Here is a 14,076-nt window from a genome sequence, read left to right as displayed (position 1 = left end):
ACAATAAAATCTGGTACTCATGTAGGTAGAAAGGAGTGAGTTTTGATACTTACTGACTTGTTGTTTGGCAATTTAAAAACACAGCTTTGGAAATAATGCCTCCCTGAGCACAGAACTGATGAATACTGGAGTACTCAGGATACATTCCTTCCTTCTTCAAATTTGTAATGATAATGTGGGAAAGATAGTCTAAGATGACTGGATATTAATTACTACAATAGAGCAGAATAATTGGTCCTTAGCAAGAGATACATTTACACGCCTTATATTAGTTTTTCTAATTTGATAGAGCATACTTTAAATAGGGTGAAATATGTATCAAAAGGAATTTATTAATAGCTTGACAAATGCCTAAGTGTATGTCTCTAGCTATATAAGTTCCTGTCTTACAATTTTATTTTTTAGCATCTATCAATGACTTTTATAAATAAATATGTAGAGGGTGCATTAATTCATATCTTTGGGGACATGAATTTGAAGAGATAACAATGACAATAAAAATACTTTAAGAAGCTAGAAAAAAGAATGCAATGAGGACTATACATTTTTTTTCATCTGGGCCAAGGAGCCAGACAAAGGAATGCTGAATGGCAAATTCTAGTTCTATAAATTGAGTGTGTATAAACAAGATTTAAGGGTTTACTTAACCAGAAAAAATGTATTTCAGTAGCATAATAAGAATATGAAAATGTTAATGAAATGTTCAGTTTCATTAATCAATGTGTAACCAAAGGCAATGAAAGTTCTTTCCATACCACATTAATCAGATGACATCAAGAGTTTTATAAATAGTTCTAGCTCACAATGCAAAAACAACATTGATAAGCTAGAACTCATCTAGAACACTACTATAAACAAGATCACAAACTGTTCTGAAGCCATTTTACATGAAGGATGGTTGAAAGTTGGGACCAAAAAGTACACATTTTGGTGTTGTCAGCTTCTAAATAATTCATAAAATGATTTGTCCACTTGTATTGATTTAACTTAGAGATATATGGAAGAAACTTTAGTACATAGTTATGTCTGATTCTGTGTGACCCCATGGATGGAGGAGCATGGTAGGCTACAGTTCGTGGGGTTGTAAACAGTCAGACATGACTGAGTGACTTCACTTTTCACTTTTAGTACATAGAATGGAACATGAAAAGAATACACAATGAGTATAATATAACTACTTTTTCCCTGCAGTTTGGCTATGGAGGGAGTCTTTTCTACCTGTGAAAACTTACTTGGAAACAACTAAGAAAACAAATATAGTGGTTTTATAAAAGGGAAAAATAAAAGAATTGCCTGTATCCACCTAATTCAATGCAGCACTGTATAAAAGAAACTCATACCTTGAATTATATAGTACTTTTTTCTTTTATTCAGCATTAAATGAACATTTAAATAGCAAAAATATACATATTATGTATATATAGATATACATATATAATATACATTTAATATTATATATTTGTTTATACTACATAATATGAATTTGCCAGTAAGATGTGTGTGTATATACTAACATAGGGGATTCACTGGTAGCTCAGCTGGTAAAGCATCCACCTGTAATGCAGGAGACCTGTGTTCAACCCCTGGGTTGGGAAGATCCCCTGGAGAAGGGAACGGCTACCCACTCCAGTATTCTGGCCTGGAGAATTCCATGGACTATACAGTCCATGGGGTCGTAAAGAGTTGGACACGACTGAGCGACTTTCACTTTCACACTATGCTAAAATAATATACCTATTTTTATGTACTCAATGAGGCAATATCTGTTTATACCCTTAATACTGTTGAAATTGTTTTTACATCATGCACACTCTTAAAATTACACCAGTTTAGATGATAAAGACTATGGTCACTTACAATGGGAAGCTAATTATCTCATATTAGTCTCTTCTCACTCGGCATTTGTTATGTTCTAGGGTACATGCAATTATCATATGAAACTTCATGGTTCTACATGGTACTAATGCCTTACAGAATAATTAGCAAAAAGAAAATCATGATAAAAATAATATAATACATCTCTTTACCACAAACTTCAAGAGTTATTCCCAAGGAAAAAAATGTTACTTAAACAATTGTTAAATCATAATATCAAGAATCTTACTCTCCCAAATAGGAAAATATAAGTGGGGAGATTTTTATAGTCATCACTCTTAGCTCACTCAGTAAAGAATCTGCCTGCAATGCAGGATACCTGGGTTCAATTTCTGGGTTGGGACGATCCCCTGGAGAAGGAAAAGGCAACCCACTCCAGTATGCTCACCTGGAGAATCCCATGGACAGAGGAGCCTGGCAGACTACAGTCCATGGGGGTCACAAGAGTCCCATACTACTTAGTAACTAAATCACCACCACCATGGATAACATGAAATATGATGATGAATCCGTAGAATTCTGTTATGTTTCAGGCAAATGTTAAAGACCTGTATTTCTCAGGATTAAAAAAGAAAATAGAGGAGTTCTCTGAGCCTAATAATTAGGGGTTGATTTGATAAGTTCAATGAATCACTCATTTCAAATACAAGACTGCAGTTCATCAAAATACACCAGTATTCCAAAATATATGCAATCTGTGATCTCATTTTCTTCCTTTTTTTCCTTTGCTGTAGGACCTTTATGAATATAAAATCCTTATATTCATCTTTAATTCTTTTTATTACAACAAATATTTTAATAGTAATTTTGATTAGTCAAATAGTGAAGTTTTTTTTAACGTTTTTAATTAATCATTTTTTTTAAATGGAGGATAATTACTTTACAATATTGTGGTTTTTTCTATACATCAACATGAATCAGCCATGGGTGCACATGTGTCTCCCTACCCTGAATCCCCCTCCCACATCCCTCCCCACCACATTCCTCCGTGTTGTCCTAGAGTACCAGCTTTGAGTGCCCTGCTTCATGTATAGAATTTGCACTGGTCATCTGTTTCACATATGGTAATATATATGTTTCAATGCTATTCTCTCAAATCATCCAACCCTTGCCTTCTCCCACATAGTCCAAAAGTCTTTTCTTCACATCTGTGTCACTTTTGCTGCCTTTCGTATAGTATCATTGTTATTGTCTTTCTAAATTCCATATTTATATGTTAATATACTGTGTTGGTATTTTTCTCTTTCTGACTTATTTCACTCTGTATAATAGGCTCCAGTAATATACCATATTTGTGGATTGGAAGAATCAATATAGTGAAAATGAGTATGCTACCCAAAGCAATCTATATATTCAACAGAATTCCTATCAAGCTACCAATGGTATTTTTCACAGAATTAGAACAAATAATTTCATAATCTGGATGGAAACACACAAAAAACTTGAATAGCCAAAGCAATCTTGAGAAAGAAGAATGGAACTGGAGGAATCAACCTTCCTGACTTTAGACTATATTACAAAGCCACTGTCATCAAGAGAGCATGGTTCTAGCACAAAGACAGAAATATAGATCAATGGAAAAAAACAGTCCAGAGATAGATAAATCCAGGCACCTATGGAAACCTTATCTTTGACAAAGGAGGCAAGAATATACAATGGAGAAAAGGCAACCTCTTTAACAAGTGGTGCTGGGAAAGAAAACTGGTCAACCACATGTTAAAGAATGAAACTAGAACACTTTCTAACACCATATACAAAAAAATAGACTCAAAATGGATTAAAGATCTAAATGTAAGACCAGTAACATTAAAACTCTTAGAGGAAATCATAGGCAGAGCACTCTCTCACATAAATCACAGTAAGATCCTCTATGACCCACCTCCCAGAGTAACAGAAATAAAAACAATAATGAACAAATGGGACTTAACTAAACTTGAAAGCTTCTGCACAACAAAGGAAACTGTAAGCAAGGTTAAAAGGCAGCCTTCATAATGGGAGAAAATAATGGCAAATGAAACAACTGACAAAGAATTAATCTCCAAAATATATAAGCAGCTCATGCACCTCAATACCAGAAAAATTAACAACCCAATCAAAAAGTGGGCCAAAGAATGAAACAGACATTTCTCCAAAGAAGACATACAGATGACTAACAAACGCATGAAAAGATGCTCAACATCGCTCATTATTAGAGAAATGCAAATCAAAACCACAATGAGGTATTATCTCACACTGGTGAGAATGGCTCCCATTAAAAAGTCTATAAACAATAAATGCTGAAGAGGGTATGGAGAAAAGGGAACGCTCTTACACTGTTGGTGGGAATACAAACTGGTACAGTCACTATGGATACCAGTGTGAAGATTCCTTAAAGACCTGGGAATAGAACTGCCATGTGACCCAGCAATCCCACTGTTGGGCATACAACCAAGGAAATCAGAATTGAAAGAGACACATGTACCACAATGTTCATTGTAGCACTGTTTACAATAACTAGGACATGGAAGCAACCTAGATGTCCACTGGCAGATAAATGGATAAGGAAGAGGTATATATACACAATGAAATATTACTCAGCTATGAAAAGGAACACATTTGAGTCAGTTCTAATGAGGTGGATGAAACTGGAGCCTATTATACAAAATGAAGTAAGTCAGAAAGAGAAACATCAATACAGTGTATTAACACATATATACGGAATTTAGAAAGACAGTAACAACTATCCTATATGCAAGGCAGCAAAAGAGTTCTTGCTTTAATAATACACACTGAGATATCATGTGCTTCCCTTATTGCTCAGATGGTAAAGAATCTGCCTGCAATACAGGAAACCTGGGTTTGATCCTTGTACTTTGGTATAAAATCAAGTTTTTATATTTTTACAGGTCTTATCTTCCATTTTTAAAGGCCACCATAATTCTATACCTCTCCTGTGATCTATAGTATCTATGTAACATATAAATTTACCCTATATAAAATAATTTTAAAATCCACTATGAAAAAATTGGCTTCATCTACAGTATGTATGAGAGTAAGTCACTGTTATACTGTAACAAATTAGTATGATGTGAAGTAGCGCTTTTGTCAAACCAAGAAAAGCATTCATTATATATTTTCCATTTTATTAAATAACTCTAGGTGCTTTAAATGTATCAAGTTGCATAATTTTCACAACTGTCTCATGAGATTTGTAATTATTTCTATTTTATGTGATCAATTTGTTTTATATTGACTAAAGTAATGTATTATAATTTAGATTTGAATGGGATTAGAAGGTTAATAGTTTCAGCCAAGTCAGAAAATAAATACATCAAGTCAGTCCACCTTGCCCCTTTACTTGAATATGTCAGGATAACATCAAAGGTAACATATTTAATATGGAATTAATTTGAATTATTTTTTTTTCAGTGGCTTATTTCAACTATACACTCTTTCATTTTCTGAATGTCCTAAAAGACTATATCTATCTTTTCATAATGATAGTGTTTATAATATTAATAAAATTAATACTTAAATTATCTTACTAAAATATATATTATGTAAGAAAATATAAAGTGTCATAAAGCATTTGCTTTTTAAAATAGTTGGTCTTCACTTTGTTTTTCCTCATATTCTAGGAAATGGCTAAGTTCTAGGAAATGTACCATAGAATCTACTGAAAATATGTCACTATGACAAAGTCCATAGACTGCATAAGTCAGACTCATTTGATTTGCATAACAATATTAATTTGTGTGAGTTTCAAATAGATAGCCAGGCTTTGTAACTTCTTTCTACAGTGATTTTGGCAGGACTGAAAACAGAAGCAGCCTTTCTCCTTGTCTTGTAATTCAATGAGCTCAACAGAATGATTATGCCAGTGAAATGAGACTGAAAAGACATTAAAAGAGACTCTAAAAATAAGTAAGCTAAAGAGAACATATTTCTGGACATTAGAAAGAGAAAAGGGTGGGGGTAGGTTCTGTCCTAGATGCTGCAGGTCCTCCCCAAGGAAGCAATAGGCTCTAGAGCTTAGGGAGGGCTGTGAGCTGCTTCTAGGAAAGAAGACCCAGCTCTTAGAGAATGCTGGCTTTCTCATTGACATTTCCTATGCTCCAAATGTAGAATGGGAAGACCTAATACACAAAAGTGTAAAGAGCCAGGCAGGATGGAACAGATTGCTTTTCAACAGCACAGTCTAGGCAGGCAAAGTTGAGTGAGAGCGAAAGAGAAAAACAAGCAAATAACTTTGAGTTACAGTCAGCTTGGAAGGAAAGTTTCCTGAAGGCAAAATCAAGGTATTTACTATAATGAAGAAATAAAGGATATCCTTAGCTGAATCAGACTGAAATGAGTGTCCTCCACAGCTCTGAGGAACAGATATATCTAGGGTATCTCAGACAAAGTTTTACTGTATTGTTAAATGGGGATAGAAATTGGAATTAAAATGGAAACACCTTTTGTGACTAGATTGTCTCTCCTTGTGCCTTACTCTTTTTGTTTCATTCTCCTTTTACCAAGTATCTTTTTCTCTTTTCTCAAGGCTTCTTTTTTCTTCTGATCCATTATCTCTTTCTACACCATTTCCAGAATTTTTTCTAAGAAAATTAACTTCATACTTTTGTTCCTAAGTATAACTTACAAGATTCCTGTAGTTCTCAATTTAAATTGCTTAAAAATAGATTTTGCTTGATTCAGCTCATCTTCTAAAAAATCACATCCCTATGATTCTTGCTCACTAAACAATACATGAATTGGCTGGTAATGTGGTGTGTGCTCAACCCTCATAAATTTGCAGTTGTAGAAGACAGAAGTAAAGAATTTATATGGTTAAAACATACATTCATTCAAGCAAGCAAGCAACTAAGCAAATAATCAATCCTTGAACATGTATTATGAATCAGGCATGTTCTATGAACAGTCAATAAAACAGTTAGCAAAACAGATAAAACTCCCTGTGCTCACAAAAGTTTTATGGGAAACAAAATATAATCATATTTAATAAGTTAAATACATTGACTATTACATGATATGAGCTGCAGAGAAAAATAAAGCACTGACAGGTAATGAAGAAGAGGTATTCTGGTTTTACATAGAGTGGACAAGGAGCTATCTATTGAGAAGGTAACATGTGAGTTAATACTTGAAGTGAGTCAACAAGCCATAAAAACATCAGGTCAAAAAGATTTCCAAGAAGAGGAACTAGTAAGCATATAAGAACTCAGATGAAGTATTCTTGAAAATGTTCAAGGAATAGGAATACCATTGTGTGTGGAATGGAATGATTCTGAGAATTTTAATCAAAGTGATATAAGCAAGACACTGTAGGTTTTTGATCTAAGAAATAACACAAGTTTTTTTTTTTTCTTTTTAACAGGTTTTTATCCTAGATACTGTGCTGTGAGCAAAATGTAGCAGTTTGAGGCAAAGCAGAAAGATGAATTAAGAATTTTTGCTGCTGCTGTTTTGCAATAATTTAATTGAGAGAAGACAATGATGAGGACCAGACCAATGAGACAAGGACAAACATGTTTTACAGACAGAAATTTTGCATATAATTGATAAGATTTTCTAAAGGATAGTACATGATGTATGGATGAAGAAGTGACTAGTCAAGGATTCCCCCAAGTGGGGGTTTGACCTATGCATTTGGTAAGAGAGAGTAGCCAAAAACTGTGGTGGAAAAAAAAAATGAGAAAGCAGCTTTAAAGGAAAAATCACTAGAAGCTCAGTTTTGGTCAGTTTGCTTCAGATATCCAAGCAGGAATGTCTAACAAGTAATGGGATATAGACTTCCAGTAATAGGTCTGAGCAGAAAGAAAATACTATAATGATTACCGTGTAGATTGGGTTTAAAATTACGTGACTGAAAGAGAGCATCAAAAAAGACACAAAGAGTAAAGAAAAAGTGTCTAACAACTACATTCTGGAGCTTTCTGAGCAGAGAGGATAGGATGGTGAAGTCCCATTTAGGAAATAGTGAGGACATGGTGATGTCACATGGGTGACATAATGCATGACATTAGAGAAATAGTCTATTTACCTTCTTTTTCTATTTTTTAAGGATTTTGCATAAATCCTTTCTGATCACCACTTACCTCAAGAAAATAATCTGGGAATAGAGTTTATTAAGAATTAAACTAATATATCTGCCCAGTGTCTTATTCAGCTAACATGAATATTTCATTAACTTTTTCCCCAAATGACTCATCTCCAGCCATGATTTATCTGACTCTTAATAATACCTATTGGAATTTCATTTACCAGTTCTCATTCTTCCTGAAAGGTTATTGACAAGTCACCTCTCTGAGTCTGTTTTATCTTTCATCCCCACTGTATTCATCATTACTACAACATCCTTTCTAATTATCCTCAATTGTTTCATGAGCAGGACTTGCTGATTTGCCCTTATCTTCATGACAAGTAATCCATTCAAATAACTACACTTCTCTATCATCTTTTTTTTTAAAAAGATGTCCCCCTTTCTCCTTTTTCATCCTCAAGAAATGGGGAATCAGTCATGATTTCCTGAGAAACTTCCCTCCTCCTCTGTTTGCTTCTATTTCTTCCCTTCTAATAGATTCCTCCACACTCCCTTCTGATATCTTCATTCCTGTTGGTCTTCACATCTGAACTTGCCAGTCGCTTGTGTAAGCAGCTGAATAAACTGCTCACCTGCAGGTTATATGTTACACCATGCTGCTTTAATTCTATTACAATCTCTATCCTCTCTCAAAACAGAAAATGTTCCCAATAGTAGTTCCATTTGCTACAACTTCCTCAGGCTGTAACTTCTATTAGCTCACAATGTGTCTGTCTTGACTTTCATACATGAATTCCCTGAGTATTATTTTAATTTCTGAAATACTTGGGGTATTTTGAAAGATAAATAAAGAAATCTTATAAATCAGAGAAAATGCATGTCCTAAATCTTTGTCATAGACAAATTTTAATTTGCATGGTTTTAGATAATGCTTTGGTTCCATCTAATCACTTAATATTTCCATCATAGACTACAGAATGTCAACATAAATATTTCCTGAATATTTTTCAGGAAACAGAGCATATTATATTCTAGAATACAGAAATTAACATTTGTGATAATGGCTTTAATAATATACTAAACCCTTAAGATTTTTTTCACAAAGATTGTATTTGCATCTGCTTTGCTAAATATTGAATTATAAATGGAAAAATTTCAAAGCAGGATTTTCCAGGTTGTGCTTTTGAGACAATAGTGTTGCAAAATACTCTTGCAGTAAATGTGGGCAGATTACATGGTCAAATAAGCTTGAGAAACACATTATCTTTTCAGAAAATGAAATTATCCATTGCACATCACAACTTAAGGACTGTCAAGGGTTATGCTAGAGAAACCTAGTTAACAAAGTTTAGCTCATGTTCCAAGCAATTTAAAATAAATCATTACCTACCAGCATTCTCTAGGACCTGCAGGGCTATCTCTACCACTTGCCAGTTAAAATAAAGTAGCAAATAGCTATCTAAACTGTGCTTTACTTATATGATTTTTGTGAATTTTGAAGTATGATAGCACCATAACTGGCACATTCTATGTATCCAACACAGTTTAGTCATTGGTATCATTCTCTGAGGTAAAAATGCCTTTTGGAATCTTTAAAACTAGAAAATCATCTAAATGAGAAAAAGTTTCAGTTCTGATTTGAATTCTTATACATTAAAATAATATTTTCACTTATTTTGGGCTTCCCTGATGGCCCAATGGTAAAGAATCTGCTTGCAATGCGGGAGACCTCAGTTCAATCCCTGGGTTGGGAAGATCCCCTGGAGAAGGGAACAGTTATCCACTTCAGTATTCTAGCCTAGAGAATTTCATGGACAGAGAAGTCTGGCAGGCTACAGTCCATGGGGTTGCAAAGAGTCGGACACGACTGAGCGACTTTCACTCACTCACTCACATTATATACTTTATAAGAATAACAGGACATATTCTATTAACTGGCCAATTAGTGATTAACAAAAAAAATGAACAGTGTAAATGTAAATTACATCATATTCATTATTATTGCTAAGAAGTTAGCTTTGAATTCAGACATTCAGATTTTACTGGTTTTCACTAAAAAGTGGCAAGTATGAATATATAAAGTCACAACATTTCAACAGCCAATTTCTTTAGTAAACTTGTTTTAATAAATCATAATAATTAATAATATAATTTTAAAATTAAAGTACTTGCTTACATACATCAGGATAAACTATCCATGCCCTAAAGAAACATACAAATATGCTGGGTGTGTGTGTGTTGGGGGGTGGAGTCCAACATATAAATAGATTATCATTGAATTTCAGATGTACAAGAATAGACGTATAATTTCCCACAGGAGAAAGTACATGAGAAAGATGCTAAAGTATGAATTATTTAGGTGGATAAGAAGATAAAGACTGTCCAGACAAAGGAAACAGCATTTGAAAAGCTACAGAGGCATGAAACTGAACAGCAAGTATGTTCAGGAAATCAAATTTCATTTCATTTTGCTGATACTGGGGAGGTCCTCATACCTGCCTCATTTTCAGGGCCTCAGTTGGCATGTATGGGCGTCAGCAGATGGTGAAGTTACATGAGTCTTATTAAAGATCTCACTGCTTTGTAGGTATGAGAAGATATGAGTGCGGTACAGGCATGTGGGAATTGTGTTTAAGACCTAGCAATCTACCTCTGTACCATGGTCAGGAGGCAGAAATACAAGGTAGAAGCTAATATTGTTGTAGTTTACATTAAGGCTATGCATACAGGTTCAGAGGAGATAGAATTAACTACATGTACATTCAGTTCAGTTCAGTCGCTCAGTCATGTCCGACTCTTTGCGACCCCATGAATCGCAGCACGCCAGGCCTCCCTGTCCATCACCATCTCTCGGAGTTCACCCAGACACAAGTCCATCGAGTCTGTGATGCCATCCAGCCATCTCATCCTCGGTCGTCCCCTTCTCCTCCTGCCCCCAATCCCTCCCAGCATCACAGTCTTTTCCAATGAGTCAACTCTTCGCATGAGGTGGCCAAAGGACTGGACTTTCAGCTTTAGCATCATTCCTTCCAAAGAAATCCCAGGGTTGATCTCCTTCAGAATGGACTGGTTGGATCACCTTGCAGTCCAAGGGACTCTCAAGAGTCTTCTCCAACACCACAGTTCAGAAGCATCAATTCTTCGACGCTCAGCCTTCTTCACAGTCCAACTCTCACATCCATACATGGCCACTGGAAAAACCATAGCCTTGACTAGACGGACCTTAGTCAGCAAAGTAATGTCTCTGCTTTTGAATATACTATCTAGGTTGCTCATAAATTAGATAAAATAGATAGGATTTAATTGTTATTTGGATACAAGAGGTTTTAACCAGCTGTAAGATTCTTAAACAAGATTCCAGATTTCCAGTTTACTTGCTCTGATGGTGGTTTTTACTTAGATGCTAGTTTTGTTCATTAGGAATGATGTGGGAGTTGAGCAAATGGAAGGTACATGACTGAATTCAATCATGGATCCTTGGCAAATGGTTCCCTGTGTGGGTGCTTGGGTGCTGGATCATGAATGGAAATTGGTGCTGGAAAAATCAGGAGTGTATATCGAAATGGGCATCACTGAACTTGAATAAAATTGACCACAGAGATGGGATTAAAAAAAAAAAAAAACAAGCAAAGGGTAGAGGGTCAAAGATACAAACTTACAGAAAAACAAAAATAGAGCTTAAGGTTCAAATGATTTGAAAAGACATCAAGAAAAAGACCAGAAAAGGATAATGGAGCAAAATCAACAGAGATAATTTTGCCCATGTCATCTCATTTTTAGTTAACAATAAATAATGATAAAAAATAAAGCAGGTAACTGTGTCCTCATTTTGGAAAAAAAAAAAAAAAGTAAGCCTCAGAGAGGTTAAATTATTTAGTTATCTTTTGAAGGCAATACAGGTAAGGTCTTAAATGCAATATAGTTCCACAGGCCAGCAATGCTATTTCTTCATATAATTTTTATTAAACAATCTTTCCACTAATCTATGTGACAATATTAAAATATGGTAATGCTATATTAATAGATAAATTTACTTTTGATAAAGTCAGTTAATCTTCCTAGGAAAATTTCATTTGCTGCTCATGACATAATTAAATCATGCCAAAAGCAAGCATATTCATCTGCAGTGCCCAGTGGTCAATTGCTGTTTAAACACGGGATGTATATCTCAGTGTTTGGGGCTGCCACATATCACTTCAAGGTTCCCAAAGTGCCATCCATCATCATGCTCTATAAAACGAAAGGTGAACCATTTTACTGTGAAAATAACTATATAACACCACTTCAAAGCCCTAAGCCAGAGTTGAACTATGGCAATTCCTACACCTTCTTGTCAGTTCTCCACTCTATAAATCAGACTCAAATCATTTCAGAGAACATCAAATTATAATTTACACTACCTTTAGCACTTGTAGGTGGAAAATCATTTTTTTTTCTAATTCTTATTTTATTTTCTATAGTGTATTATGTATGACCCACCTGTCTTGTTTCATGATGCTATTTTTATGTTAAAGATACTAATGTTTTCTATAATAGCTTAACTTGCCTTTATGAGGTATTTTATCTCTTTACAATCTTTTTATGTAGCCTAGTGAAAAAACATCCAAACATTTAGAGTAGACGTTTGTGTTTTTTTCAAGCTATACAAATACATGTAATAATAAATATATTTCTGTTACATTGTCTTTTGTTATAGTAACAGGAATAGTTTATAATGATGTGTATTCTATCTACTGTGGATGATATAAATGGGAATTAGAGAGCTTACCATCATTAACTCATGATAATTATGAAATAAGATCTAAGACTGTTTCACAAAGAAGCTCTGCTGCTGCTGCTGCTGCTGCAGCTAAGTCGCTTCAGTTGTGTCTAACTCTGTGTGACCCCATAGAAGGCAGCCCACCAGGCTCCCCTGTCCCTGGCATTCTCCAGGCAAGAACACTGGAGTGGGTTGCCATTTCCTTCTCCAATGCATGAGAGTGAAAAGTGAAAGTGAAGTCGCTCAGTTGTGTCCGACTCTTAGCGACCCCATGGACTGCAGCCTACCAGGCTCCTCTGTCCATGGGAGTTTCCAGGCCAACAGAAAAGAAATGTGATGCCAGATTAATAAGCCTTAGCTAAATAACAAATAACCTGATCTTATTTGACGCTTAATGCTACACTCCGGTTCATTTGTCATTTCTAACCCACACAAATGAAACCTATGAATACTTATGTAAAAGAGGTAAATAACGGCCCTAATCAAAGAGTGAAACATTTGTGATCATTGAAAAGTATCAAAGGAAAATGAGCAGATGTGGTGGCTTCAGATAAGGAAGTATTATAGTTTATGCACTACAATGAAGACTAAACTCATCTTATCACCAATCTGTGTCTACATAATTTTCTTATAGCAGGGGAGTCTGTTGAGGTCAGGAATATAGAAAGTAGGACTCTAACTCTGTAGTTTTTGTTCTTAAGATAAACTTTTCTTTTTTCCTGTCTAATGGATTCAAGTTTTAAAGTGAGGTGTGTGAAGATCCAGAAAAGACCTCATCCCTATCACCCCTTACTCCAAAGTAAAATAGTTCAGTAGACTTTAACCAGGTATAATGAATCCACTCAAAGATTCAGTGTTGGGAAAGTGAAAGCATTGAATCCCAGGAACTTTTCAGTCAATGCAGAAAGAAGAGAAAAACAAGCATATACTTTGGAATCAAGTGGCATGCATTAATCCAAGTTCAGTTATCCCCACCTTTGAACTTTTGAACTCTGGAGTCAATAAATTAATATTAAAACTCAAGTCAATGCAAGTGAGTGAAAGTCACTTAGTTTTGTCCCACTCTTTGCAATCCCATGGACTATTTAGCCCATGAAATTCCCCAGGCTAGAATACTGAAGTGGGTAGCCTTAGCCTTCTCCAGAGGATCTTCCCAACCCAGGGATCAAACGCAGGTCTCCCACATTGCAGGCGGATTCTTTACCAGCTGAGCCACAATTACAAGTAGTACATTATCTTTCTTGCAAACAGCAGCATCTTAACTGACTTATTGGTCTACTCTGGCTAATTATGATTTCTCCAAGTTAAAGATGCATGTGATAGAGAACAGACTGAAGGAGAGGTTGGTAAATTAGAGTGATAACTTGAACAGGTAATTAGAATCTAGGAGGATGAAAGAAGTATTGTGGAATTTTTTTCT

The sequence above is a fragment of the Budorcas taxicolor genome, chromosome 23 (assembly GCF_023091745.1).
Source record: "Budorcas taxicolor isolate Tak-1 chromosome 23, Takin1.1, whole genome shotgun sequence".
Taxonomy (NCBI): Eukaryota; Metazoa; Chordata; class Mammalia; order Artiodactyla; family Bovidae; genus Budorcas; species Budorcas taxicolor.
This window is presented reverse-complemented; position numbering follows the sequence as displayed.